This window comes from Neofelis nebulosa, chromosome 9 (assembly GCF_028018385.1).
Source record: "Neofelis nebulosa isolate mNeoNeb1 chromosome 9, mNeoNeb1.pri, whole genome shotgun sequence".
Taxonomy (NCBI): domain Eukaryota; kingdom Metazoa; phylum Chordata; class Mammalia; order Carnivora; family Felidae; genus Neofelis; species Neofelis nebulosa.
In genome coordinates, this window is record NC_080790.1 from 111,022,422 (window position 1) to 111,036,267 (window position 13,846).

Consider the following 13,846-nt stretch of genomic DNA (forward strand, 5'->3'; position numbering starts at 1 on the left):
ACATATCATTGTTTGGGCCTGAATCACATGCCCAGCCCTGGAGTCAGTCCCATCCTAACCACAGGGATGCGGAGTGAGGAAGGGTGATGTCAGGGCACTGTTTACAATTAGAAGGTGAATGGACCCAGAGCTGTGTGCCAGACACCCAGAGAGTTCACATTAAAAAAAAAAAAAAAAAATTGGCCATTGTTGGGAGCCTTCATCAAATTTCAGGGGTGGCCAGTACCTTTTGAACACCCTTCTGTGTTTAGGGAACTTTCCAGGAGCACGAACCCTGCCCCCCCTTCTCCAAAGCCAAAAATGCTCCTTCCCAGTCTTCTCTGCAGCTGGGGTGCTGGCACCAACCAGGCCCTGCAACCAGATGCACCACTGAAGATTTTTATGTGGAAGCGAGCATGTGGGAAGACAGGCGTCACCCAGAATCCGTTCAGAAAGATGGTAGTAAGGACGGCCCTGGAGGCATCTGGCTGTAAGGATGACTGTGACAGAGGTGCCAGAATACTTGCCTAAGGACATGTCAGTTGTCTCTCGCTGCATAACAAACCCCCCTCAAAACTCAGTGGCTCCAAACAACAATTTCTTATTTCTCACAACTCTTTGGGTGGACTGGGCTCAGCTAGACAGCTCTTCTGCCGCGTGCTTGACTGGGGCTGGAACAATCCAGACGGTTTCTCTCTCCATGGGACCTCTCCTGCAGAATAGCCTGGACTTCCTTACAACATGGCAGCCGGGCTTCTCTCTGGGGTGAAATGGAAGCTGCCAGGCATCTTGAGGCGTAGACCCAGAAGTGCCATTTCATTATTTCTACCACACCCTATTGGCTTAAGAAAGTCACCAAGCCAGCCCCTATTCAAGGGGAGGGTAAGCGGACTCCCCCTCTTGATAGGAAGAGTGCAGTGTGGTATTAGTTTGGAGGGCTGCTGCAGGAGAGTCCCACAAAGTAGATGGCTTAATCAACAGACATTCCTTGTCTCACAGTTTTTGGAGGCTGGAAGCCCAGGATCAAGGTGTCTACAGGTTCGCCTCCTTCTGCCAGGGAGAATCTGTTTCATTGCTGTCTCCGGGTTTCTGGTGCTTTGCTGGCAATCTTTGGTGTTCAGGGGCTTGTAGATCCATCACCCCAATCTCTGTCCTCATTCATCTTCTCACAAGTTCCCCCTGTGTGCATGCCCCTGTTCTGTGTCCAAATTCCCCTCCTTATAAGGACACCCGTGGATTAGGGCCCATCCTAATAATTTCACTTCTACCTGATTATCTCTGTAAAGACACTATCTCCAAATACGGTGATATTCTGAGGTACTGGGGATTAGAACTCCAACATATCCAATAAACGTATGGGGGAGACATAATTCAACCCATAGAAAATGAGCACGCAGGAGTGCAAGGAATCCTTGGTAGCCATCTTACAGATAATCTATTACAAAGCAGAAGCCTTAAGGAATACACACCTCTCTCTTATCTCCAAGAATGGATTTCTAGGGTACACAGTTTCAGATTAGGGCCTAGAACTTATTTTATTTTATCCTATCCTATCCTATCTTATCTTATTATTTCTTAGAGAAAGTAAGCCAGGGAGGGGCAGAGGGAGAGGAAAAGAGAATCTTTTTTTTTTTCAATATATGAAATTTATTGTCAAACTGGTTTCCATACAACACCCAGTGCTCATCCCAAAAGGTGCCCTCCTCAATACCCATCACCCACCCTCCCCTCCCTCTCACCCCCTATCAACCCTCAGTTTGTTCTCAGTTTTTAAGAGTCTCTTATGCTTTGGCTCTCTCCCACTCTAACCTCTTTTTTTTTTTTTTTTCCTTCCCTTCCCCCATGGGTTTCTGTTAAGTTTCTCAGGATTCACATAAGAGTGAAACCATATGGTATCTGTCTTTCTCTGTATGGTTTATTTCACTTAGCATCACACTCTCCAGTTCCATCCACGTTGCTACAAAAGGCCATATTTCATTCTTTCTCATTGCCACGTAGTAGTCCATTGTGTATATAAACCACAATTGGAAAAGAGAATCTTAAGCAGGCTCCATGCCCAGTGTGGAGCCCAACACGGGGCTCAATCCCACAACTGTGAGATCATGACCTGAGCTGAAATCAAGAGTCAGAAGCTTAACTGCTTAACTAGCTGAGCCGCCCAGACACCCCAGGGCCTGGAATTTTAAATACTTCTTACAAATCCTACCACCACCACCAGCTACCTTGGGTACAACCAATTTTTCTCTACCCACCCCCACCATGAGCCAAGCGGGTCTTTGGAGCCTGATTGGTGCAAAGTGGATTAGAGCTAAAATGGTTCCCTATTGCTTCCTCCTGGAACAATAGGTCAGGTTTAAGCACCTGACTAGCTGTGAGGCCTTGAGCAAGTTCGGCAAAAGCTCCCTTTTGTCGTTCTTAAAATGGGGGTGATGACAGGAGCCTGTGGCTCAGGGTTGTGACGAGGATTAAAAAGGAATAAGAGATATAAAAATCAATATCCAAGCCATCAGGCCCCCTCCAGATATCAGTAGTTATTAGCATCAGTCTCTGCCACATCCATACAACTGATTTAGATTCTGTTTTGTGTTGAAACATTAGTCAAGCACTGATCACAGTGAGACTTCACATGTGTGGAGCACTTTATAGTTTACAAAACACTTCCACACCCACCACCCCGGGGAGAGGTCAGAGTAACAAAGAAGGGCTTTAGGAAATTTACTAATTATAAGTAATGCTGGTTTCTGTAAGAAAGAGACCCAAGAACACAGTGGTTCAAACATAACAGAAATTCATATCTTACCTGGACAATAAAGAAGTATTCCTATTTCATAACAGCTTTCCTCCGCATGGTGATTCAGGGATCTGGGCTTATTCCAGCATGTGCCTCCAACAACCATCAAGGTCTTGTATTCATCAGCACAAAGCCAGCCGCAGAAGAAAACCTTAGCTTGAAATCTAACATTACTTCTACTCACATACCATTGATCAAAACCAGTCTCATGGTCATACCTAACTACAAGGGAGGCTGGGAGATATGTTCTAGCTGTGAATCCAGGAAGGGTAGAAAAGTGACTTTTGGTGACCAGCCAGCAGTCTCTGCTATGAGGAAGTTTTTAAAAGTTCTGGAAGGGATGGGACATGTAGCCCCAAGGAAGCATCATTCATTCCCAAGGAGGATATAGTCGGTTGACTTAATGGCCACAATTCTTCACTTCCCCGTGTAGTATTTTGCATCCATATTCTTGCCACAATTGAGACAGGTGGAGTGTATCTTCCCACCCACTGATGTTAGGCTTGAACGTGTGGCTTTCTCTAGCCAATGAAATGGAATAGAAGTGGTGGTGAGTCTGTTTTGAGCCTCAGATTTAAGAGTTCCTGCATGTTTCCATTTCCTTTTGTGCTTTCTCCACCTCCATTAGAAACGTTCCCCTGGATAGCTACTGCCTTTCAGCCTGAAGCTGCAGATGAACACACGAGGGGCAGACCAGAGCTCAGCCCAGAGCCAAGAGCCAAACTCACCCAGACCATATCTTGAAGCACCTATCTGATCCAAGCCTAGATCAGCTAACATGCAGCCAACCTGTAGATGCATGAGAGCAGCACAGCCAACCCAGCCAGCAAACATACACGTGAGAAATGAATACTGTTGTGTGTTTCGTGGTTGTTACACAGCACTGTTGTTGCCATAGCCAACTGATAAAGGCAAAGAGCAACCTCACTTACCCAGGCTTTTCATAAGTATGTCAATTCCATGTGACTGAAGAAAGAATTAGAAAACAAGAGACTATGTGGCTCAAAACCAGACCTGCATAGCCATACAGTACGTGAATATTGCATCTGATGTCAAGGCACACTGTATACTTCTGTCTGTCCTCTCCCCATATCCTGACTGGTGTCCTTAGGTTTCTCCACCAGGACAGGAGTACCTGATCTTCAGCCAACGTCTTTGGCTACTATATGGTTGTCCCAATGGAACGATGATGTATCAACGGAAAGACACTAACAGACCCAGGCAAAGAAGGCAAGTTCCATCATTGTGGGTAAGCCTACAACTTTGTACACCCAGGAGTGGGAGACAGTGCAGCAGGCTGTGATGGAGAGACTAGCACCCATGGCCTTCAGGTCCCCACTGAAGGAAACCAGCCGCTGCTGAGACCACCCCATCAAGATGAGGCTCCCAACAGGTCTGCTAAAGCAGGTCTTCTGAGACTGCAGACAAAGCAACTGTGAAAACACAAATTCTGATTCAGAAGGTCTGGGGTGAGGCCGGAGATTTAAGCTCCCAGTTGAATGCCACTGGTCCTCAGGCCAGACTTTGAGTAGCAAATCTCCACAGCGATGGTATCAGTCTCAACCTCACACTGGAATAACCTGGGGGGCTTTTAAAAGCACCGACACCTGGCTCCCATCCCCCCACAGGCAGGGGGCCTGTGGAGCACCTGGGAACTCTGGCTATTCCAATGTATAGCCACTGTTCTAAAAGCCCCCTTCACTGTTTTCAAGGGGTATGTGCCATCTTGCCCCCTCTCCACTTTTCTGGAGGCTCTGGCTCTCCGTTTGCCCACCCTTTTGCCAGGTAAGAGAATTCAATGTTTTTAACTAAAGTGATTCCCACGTTGTGGAAGAAGAAACAATTACAGGTGCCTGGGTGGTTCAGTCAGTTGAGTGTCTGACTCTTGATTTCTGTTCAGGTCATGATCTCACGGTTGTGAGATCAAGCCCCAAGTCAGGTCTGGCTCCGCACTGGCCGTGGAGCCTGCTTAAGATGCTTGCACATGCTCTCTTTGTCTCTCTCAACTCTGTGTGTGTGTGGAAGAAGAAGGAGGAGGAGGAGGAGGAGGAGGGGAAAAGAGGAGGAGGAGGAGGAGAAGAAGGGGAAGGGGAAGAGGAAGAGGAAGGAAGAGAAGGAGATGGAGAAGGAGGAGGAGGAGAAGAAGAAGAAGAAGAAGAAGAAGAAGAAGAAGAAGAAGAAGAAGAAGAAGAAGAAGAAGAAGAAGAAGAAGAAGAAGAAGAAGAAGAAGACATATACTGGGGTGGCCGGGTGGCTCAGTCGGTTAAGTGTCTGGTTCCGCCTCAGGTCATGATCTCATGGTTCGTGGGTTCAAGCCCTGTGTCAGGCTCTGTGCTGACAGCTCGGAGCCTGGAGCCTGCTTCAGATTCCGTGTCTCCCTCTTTCTCTGCCCCTCCCCTGCTCATGCTCTGTCTCTCTCTGTCTTTCAACGATACATAAATGTAAAAAAATAAAAAACACATATAAAAAGGCAAAATAGGAAGGCAAAAATGGAGTCCTTTAAATTGAACAAATGTGACCTTTTGAAAATCTCACTCTCCTGCCCTTCTTTTCCTCGTTCCCTCTTGCACAGCACAAACACCCCCAGGTCTCCCTTCCATCCACTGGAAAGCTGGCTAACAGGATGAGCAGGGCTTTAACTAATTCACAACCAAGGGAAAATGCACAGGAAATGTGTTGCTTTTTAACTAGGATAATTTAATAGCTGTTTTATATCAAAACAAGGATAGGAACGTGGAATTGAGCTTAAATTTTATGTGAATTTTTGAGGTGAAATCCCAGACTTCAGAATAATGCAGGGTTTGCCACTGACGGCCTCTGGATGGGGGGGTTAAGGGTGGGGGCCAACCTTTGGGGGGACTTAGAAGGGTTGCCAGATTTAACAAATTAAAATACAGGACACTCAGTTCAATCTGAACCTCAGACAAATAGACTGAGTGGCAGAGTTGGGCACCCCCAAGCCCAGGTCTGTCTGGCTCTTCATCATAACAGTAGATACACAGTCAGGCTATGAGGCAGACCCTGGTGAGCTCCAGATGACCTCAGGAATTCCGAGAATCCTCTCGAAGCATCAAGGGGCATCCGCCTAGACTCTTAGCTACTGTGGATTTTGTTTGTTCTTTGGTTTTTTTGTTTGGTAATCTTTGTGTGCTCGGGCCCTGGGCTCAGAGTTTAGTAGGAGTTGGGTCCCGGGTAAGCACCCTGAAAACAGCGTCATCTTCCTGGCCTTGGTGCCTCCATACCTCTGTTTAAATGCCCATCACAACCACCACCTGTCTCCCCACAGGTCGGGCCTGCCTCCTGCCCCTTTCCCCACTCATACCACTAACCCCGGGAAACATCCTTGATCAATCCTGAACAATGCCACTGCATAGGATGTGGGGAAATCAAGAAAAACAAACTAAAATGTGTGTCTCAAGTCCCATGAATTAGGAGGGAAGGGCCCAATCAGGAGAGGCAGAGCAGAGGGGATGCGGTGAAGAGTGATCCATGCCACAAGCCTTTTGCCTTCTCTGCTCCTATCTCCCTCGTGCAGAAATGGGCACGCTGAGCGAGCTGCCTTCTGACACTGTTATTCCCGGCACTGCCCTTCTTGCTTCTGAGACCTCCCCACTCCTGAGGAGTTGTGCACTGGGCACTCAGCTTCCGTGGGGAGATCTTGTCTGAGCCCTGTGTTTGTGCCAAGCACGCCAGGCCATGAACCCCAGCAGCAGAGGAGGTGACCTTGGCCCAGCTGATTGCCCCACAGCATCCCAGACATCAGACCATCAGACCAGGACCTCCTGGCACTGGTAAGGCAGACGGACCTGGTCATGGCTGAGTGTGTATGCCTGAGTGTGTCAGCACCCTGGTCCCCACCCCACCCTGGGGGGGCTGTGGACAACCTCACTGACCACAACGCACCATGTCAGCAATAAGTAAACAGGATGGATTGATTGCTGCCTCCATAAGCGGAGAGATGCCAGTCACCATCTAAACAGGAAAGAAAACAGCCTGTGGGGAGAGAAGCCTTCACTATTCTCTGTGATGTAGGAGAGAAGGGGGAGGAGACAAATAGAGAAAAACAGATGGACACAGGAGTGAAGGAGAAGAAACACTGACGGAGTCAGACCCAGGAAAACAGGCAGCACCAAATCCAAGGTTTGGGGGCTGCTGTGTTTATACCAGCTGCTCAGTGCCCTAAACCCCACCCTCCTCCCCGTGGAGGCCTCCCGGCTCCTCCTACAGGCCCTGCTCAGACTACAGCTTGTCCTAGAAATCCTCAAGGATAAACCACCCCCAGGGATCCCTCTCTTTTGCACAGAAAAGGTCCAAAGGGTGTCTCCAGCCAGACATATTCCCAGAGGCTCATCTCCTCTCCTTCTGGGTCACTGCTGAGTCTCATATTGTAGGATACACGATTTCTCCCATTTTCAAATAGAGACACTGAACCCTTTGTGGGTCCACCCAAGGCCACCCCCAAGTGAGGAACAAATTTAGCCGCCTGCATCTAGCCTTTCGACCCCCATCATCCTTCCTGGTCCCCTTATCGCTGACCTTTCTCGGCGTGCTCCACCCCCTGCCGTGTCTTGATGGGAGCACCCAGGGCGGGTGACTCAGGTAGGGGGTGGCTAGGGCTGCTCACTTCGTGGGAGGAGCCCTTACCCATGAAACAGACCATCCTCTGAGTCACTAGGAGATCCTGGAGGTTGGGAGAAGCTGACTCATCCTTGTCTCTATTTTGTCGGGGAAGGAAAAGGCCTCACACACGGGGGAATGGCCAGTTCATCGTTCTTTTCTCCCACATAATTGAAAACTGCAATGGAGCCATGTGGAAAGATGGAGCAGGCCCCAAAAAGTTCCTTGTGACAACTCTAGAAGACGTGACATGGGGAGAGAAAGGAGAGCCTGAGGTCCTTTTACACCACGGTGGGCAGGAAACTCAATACTCAAATTTAGATTTGAAAAAAAAAGCACCTTTGAAGGACATTGTTTGTCTTGCAAAATAATCATTCGTTGGAAAGCTCTGAGTGTCTTTAAACAGCATTCCATTCGGGGCAGTTCCCCTGGGGGGTTTTAGATCCATCAGGGAGCTCACAGCGCTAGGAACGGCCGCCCTTCTGACCTGCAGGTCACAGGTCGCCTCCAGCGCCCTCGGTTCCCCCACTCCAGTTCAGAGCTTCTCAGACTTCCAGAATCACCTGGTGAGCTTGTGAAAAACACAGGTGGGTGGGCCCCACCCTAGCGCTTCTGATTCAGTAGGTTTGGGGTGGCACCCCATCACCTGCATTTCAACAGGTTCCCAGGTGATTCTTGAGCAGCTGGTCCACAGAGCACACTTTGAGAATCACGACTGAGTGAGACCCACCTGCCTGTGCTCCCTGCCAGGAAAAGTCACCCGACCTCGTCACTGGTCTCCACCTGCTGTCAGGGCCGCAGGGCTCCACAGGGCACTCCACCTTGCCGCCCCAACGAACTTCCTGAGAAAGGGTGTGGTCTCTTCCCACCTCTGCCTGGATTTGTTCATACCTTCTCCCCTGTCCCCAAACTTCCCACGGCCCCTCGGCCCCTCGTGCGCCCAGCTCAGCCGGTGAGGAAGCAAAGGCCACTGCCTTCCCACCCCCAGATCTTCAGACCTGCCCGCCTGGGGCACACTCTCTCTCCCGTGCTCCTCAGAAATGGAGGACGTGCGGGCTCCCAACCTAAGGCCTCCCACACCACCCAGTGTCCCTCCTCCTTCGGTTCTCTCTTCGCTCCTACATCTTTCCTCACCCCCTCTCTTATGGGAAGAGTGGACCATTCCCATGAGCACACATTCCCCAGCATCTCTCATCTTTTGAAAAAAAAAAAAAAATGGGGGGGGGGGCGGTGGGGGGGGCAGGGCACTTGGGTGCCTCAGTTGGTTGAGCCTCGGACTCTTGGTTTCCACCAAGGTCATGATCTCACGGTTCTTGAGGTTTGTGAGATCGCACCCTGCATTGGGCTGCGTGCTGACAGGGCGGAGCCTGCTTGGGATACTCTCTCTCTCCCTCGGTCTCTGCCCCTCCCCTGCTCACGCTCAATCTCTCTTTTATAAAAATTTTTTTAAAAATGTTACTAAGTTTCCAAAAGGGGAGGGGGATGAGCTATCCTAGACCACGCCACACCCAGGTGTCCTCACCTCGGTCAGTCTCTCAGAAATATTCCAGACGGCTGACCCCTGCCTCCCGCTGGGAAGATCCTCTGCTCTGGGACCTGCCTTCCCCCCCCCCCTCCACCGCTTTCTCTCTCTCTCTCTCTCTGTCTCTCTCTCTCTCTCTCTCTCCCATGGCTTCAACATGGTGTCTGCTAAATCTGCATCTATAGCCCATGACCACTCTCCTGAGCTTGGATTTTATCCGACTGCCTATGAGCATCTCAAACACAGCATGCCCAAGACAAAACTCTTGATTTCCCCTGACCAGTTTGGAGGTAAAAAAAAATTTTTACCACTTTTTAAAGTTTATTTAGTTTTGAGAGAGAACGAGGGAGGGGCAGAGAAAGAGGGGGAGAGAGACTCCCAGCTCAGGCTTCTCACTGTCGGCACAGAGCCTGGCACGGGGCTCGATCCCACGAACTGTGAGATCATGACCTGAGCCAAAATCAAGGGTCAGACGCTTAAGTGACTGACTGAGCCACCCAGGCACCCCCCCAAATTTACCATTTTTAGGTTTGCAGTTTAGTGGCATTAAGGGCACTCGCGGTGTTGTGTAACCATCACAACACTGCCACCCACTACTCATTTCCAGAACTTTTCCATCATCCCTAACTGAAACTCTGTACCCATTAAATAATATTATTTAATATTGTTCCCCACCCTCAGCCCTTGGTAACCACCAAGGCTTCTGCTTTCTGTCTCTTTGAATTTGACTATGGTAGGTACCTCTTATGAGTGGAATCTTTATCTTTTTGTGTCTGCCTGCCTACTTTTTCCTCTCTCAATTTCTGCCATCCCCTAATTGCCCAAGAATACTCCCCAACAAATAAACTGGAGATTGGCCAGCTACTCTGAGAAGGTTCCTGAGGTATTCTTCAATTTTTTTTCAAGTATTTGTTTTGTTGTTTAAAACTTAAATACGTAAAATAAAACAGCTAAGAAAGACATAACACCATGCTCCTACTTCTCAAATTTATCATTGTTGACATTTTCTGTCAAACTGCTTTGTCAATTTTAAATACAAGAAATAAAGCGTTATGATTCAAATTGTAAACTCCTTTTAAGTCCCACCACCAGAGACAACAGTAGATAAATTAAATATACATTGTCTAGCCGATTTTTATAGTGCACACTGAACCTGTATTTCATCTAATCTGAGACACGTCAGTTGTAAGATGCACTATTATTTTAAGCCCCACTTAAAAAGAAAATCACCGCCCAGGTGCCTGGGTGGCTCAGTCAGTTAAGCGCTAGACTTCGGCTCAGGTCATGATCTCACCGCTCATGAGCTCAAGCCCCAGGTCAGGCTCTGTGCTGATGGTTCAGAGCCTGGAACCTGCTTCTGATTCTGTGTCTCTGTCTCTTTCTGTCCCTCCCCTGCTCGTTCTCTCTCTCTTTCTCTCTCTCTCTCTCTCTCTCTCTTTCAGAAATAAATAAACATTAAAAAGAAAAACACTATCAGTTTAACTATGGCATGACTTTCTAACCTTAGATTTTTATTTACTTATTAAAAGACCTCCTTTAGATCTATTTAGTCATATATTTTATCATACCATATTTCATCAAATCTAAAATGCCATCCATTTTAAGATGCAACCTGATTCAGGAACTTTTTTTAAGGCTTATCTGTTTTTGAGAGACGGAGTATGAGCAGGGGAGGACAGAAAGAGAGGGAGACACAGAATCTGAAGTAGCCTCCAGGCTCTGAGCTGTCCACATAGAGCCCAACGCGGGGCTCAAACTCACGAACTGTGAGATCATGACCTGAGCCAAAGTCAGACGCTCAACTGACTGAGCCACTCAGGCGCCCCCAGAGACTTTTTTTAAGTATCTTAGAGTCAGTGAATTATGGCTTATCACTCATGTGCATAATAAGAAGACATTTTGAAGAACATAAAATTGGTTAAGTATTCCTAAAACTTCACATCTAAAGTTCCACTCATCTGTGTCACTTTTAAAAAGGTTAGTAGACTTCTTTTAATGTTTATTTATTTTGGGGAGACAAGAGAGAGAGTGCAAGCAGGAGAAGGGCAGAGAGAGAGAGAGAGACAGAACCCAAAGCAGGCTCCAGGCTCCGAGCTGTCAGCACAGAGCCCGACACGAGGCTCGGATCCACGAAGCGCGGGATCATGACCTGGGCCAAAGTTGGACCCTCAACTGACCAAGCCACCCAGACACCCCAGGTTACTAGCCGTCTTAAGAGTTTTAGGTTCTTTGGTTTTTTAAGTTTCAATTCAAGTTAGTTAGCATACAGTGTAGTCTTGGCTTCAGGAGTAGAATCCAGTGATTCATCTCTTACTTACAACACCCAGTGCTCATCCCAAAAAGTGCCCTCCTTAACGCCCATCACCCATTTAGTCCATCCCCCCCACCCAAAACCCCTCCAGCAACCCTCAGTTTGTTCTCTGTATTTAAGGGTCTCTCATGGTTTGCCTCCCTCTCTGTTTTTATCTTATTTTTCCTTCCCTTCCCTTGTGTTCATCTGTTCTGTGTCTTAAAGTCCTCATATGAGTGAAGTCATATGATATTTGTCTTTCTCTGACTGACTTATTTCGTTTAGCATAATACCCTCTCGTTCCATCCATGTTGTTGCAAATGGCAAGATTCCATTCTTTTTCATCGCTGAGTAGTATTCCATTGTATGTCATGTACACACATATAATGGAATACTATTTGGTGATGAAAAAGAACGAAATATATATTATTAATATTAATATATGTTACACCTTATTTATTACATATTCATATATTTATGATATATATTAACATTAATATATATATTACATCTTCTTTATCCACTCATCAGTGTATGTGTGTATATATGTGTGTGTGTGTGTATACACACTACATCTTCTTTACCCATTCATCCATCAATGGACATTTGGGCTCTTTCCATACTTTGGCTATTGTCGATAGCGCTGTTATAAACATGGGGGTGCATGTGCCCCTTCGAATCAGCATATTTGTATCCTTTGGATAAATACCTAGTAGTGCAATTGCGGGGTCATAGGGTAGTTCTATTTTTAATTTTTTGAGGAACCTCCGCACCGTTTTCCAGAGTGACTGGATTTAAAGGAAAAATTGAGCAAAACATATAGAGTTTTCATGTACCCCCCTCACCCTCCCTCCCAATTTTCCCTATGTTGAACATCTTGTGTTATTGTGGTACATTTGTTTTCATTGATGAGCCGATTGTTTTTTTCTGATGATTCAATATTGATGTATTGCTATTAACTAAATCCAATCGTTTATATTGGATTATATAGGGTTCACTCTTGGTGTTGCACATTTTATGGTTTGGCAAATGTGTAAGGACATGTAGCCACCATTACAGTGTCATATAAAACAATGGTCTTACTGCCCTAAAAAATCCCCTGTGCTCCATCTTCACCTCTCTCTCCCCACCAAGCCCCTGGCAACCGCTTTTTACTGTCTCTATAGTTTTGCCTTCTCCAGAATATCATATAGTTGGAATCACACAGCATGTAGCCTTCAGATTGGCTTCTTTCACTTGACCTAAATGGTTAATTGGTCCTCAAACTGTCTGTAAACCTGGAGGGATGTCAGTGTGTGATCATAGTGCCAAATCACTATACCTTTTGGTGAGCTTATTCTACTCTTTAATAATTTGAAAATTACTTCCCATGCTAGAATAAAAATGCCCTGAGGTGTTTAGAGGTTATTTGTATCCTCATAGGAATAAGGACAGAACATTTGAGGAGGAGGAAAGTTCAGATGTATTCGTCGAATCCAATTCTTGGTAAAGTACGTGGAAAAGTCCTCTGCCAAAAGGAGAGAGAAGACTGGAAGGAACAGTTCTGGAAATTTGACATGACAACAACCAATGTTTTGGGTGTGTTGGGGACAGGGGGTTGAACACGCACACAAGCGTGTAATGAACAGCATTTACTTTCACGTCAAAGAAAGTGAGATTGTAAAATACCCTGAGGATTCCTTGACTTTTTTATTGTTGTTTTTTTTTTAAGGTATCAAGTACCTCCAGGAATGTTCACCCTTGTTAGTATCTGGTTCCATAAGTCTTGAAAAACATTTCCGTTGTGTTATCACCACCACAATTGATGTATAGAACAGTGCTATCACCCCAAAATAATCCCTCATGCCCCTTGGTTGTTAATCCCTCCCCCTTCTCCAGCCTCAGGAGACCATTGATCTGTTTTCTGTCCCTATCATTTTGCCTCTTCTGTAATAAATGGAATCATATGGTATGTAATCTTTTGTGTCTGGCTTCGTTCACTTAGCCTACTGCATTTGAAATTCATCAATGTTGTGTATATTAGTAGTTCATTCCTTTTCATTGCTGAATACTATCCCATTATATGGATATATACCAGATTTCATCTATTCACTAGTTGAAGGACATATGAGTTATTTCTTGTTGGGAGATTATGAATAAAACTGCTGTAAACATTTGCATCTAGATTTATGTGTGGACACTTGGATAAAAGCCTAGAAGTTGGATTGCCGGGTCATCTGGTAGGAGTGTAGTGACATCTCAATAGTAGTTTTAACTTACTTTTCCACAATGGCTAATGATGTTGAGCATCTTGTCATGTGTTTTTTTTGTCATTTGTATTTCTTTTGTAGAATGTCTGTTCAAATCCTTGCCTGTTTTTTATTGGCTTGCTTGTTTTATCATTGAATTGAGACTTCTTTTTATATTCCTGTTTTTAAATAGAAGAGCCTTGAAATGATTCTGTCATGTGTTTCCTTTAACCCATATTTTTCTCTCTGTGGTTTCCATCACATATTTCGAAATAAAGGTAGTCATAGTCTTTCTAATGCAGCAAATAGTCTGACCTCAAAATTACTTTTTCTCAACCTCCTAAAGCATTTCATAGCAGTGCTTTATTTTCCATTCAGTAGCTCCTGAGAATTGGGCAAGTGGCAAAGCCATGAAGAGG